The sequence below is a fragment of the Phalaenopsis equestris genome, unplaced genomic scaffold (assembly GCF_001263595.1).
Source record: "Phalaenopsis equestris unplaced genomic scaffold, ASM126359v1 Scaffold000390, whole genome shotgun sequence".
Classification (NCBI taxonomy): Eukaryota; Viridiplantae; Streptophyta; class Magnoliopsida; order Asparagales; family Orchidaceae; genus Phalaenopsis; species Phalaenopsis equestris.
This window is the reverse complement of record NW_018164832.1, coordinates 372,842-373,046: the sequence shown is the minus strand read 5'-3', so window position 1 is coordinate 373,046 and position 205 is coordinate 372,842.

The window sequence follows — 205 nt, the reverse complement described above, 5'->3', positions numbered from 1 at the left end:
TGCCCTTCAACTTCTCCCAAAAGAAAAAAAAATAATAATAAATAAACATTAAAATAACTCTGTTCAACAATACACACACAAGCACCATTCTCCATGATATGAAACATCTCCGAAGCCGAACAGCCAGCCAGACAAACCTCACGAGGAATGGAGCATACCCCAGCCGCAGTAGCCGCCGCCGATGACGAAGTGGAGTTTGACTTTC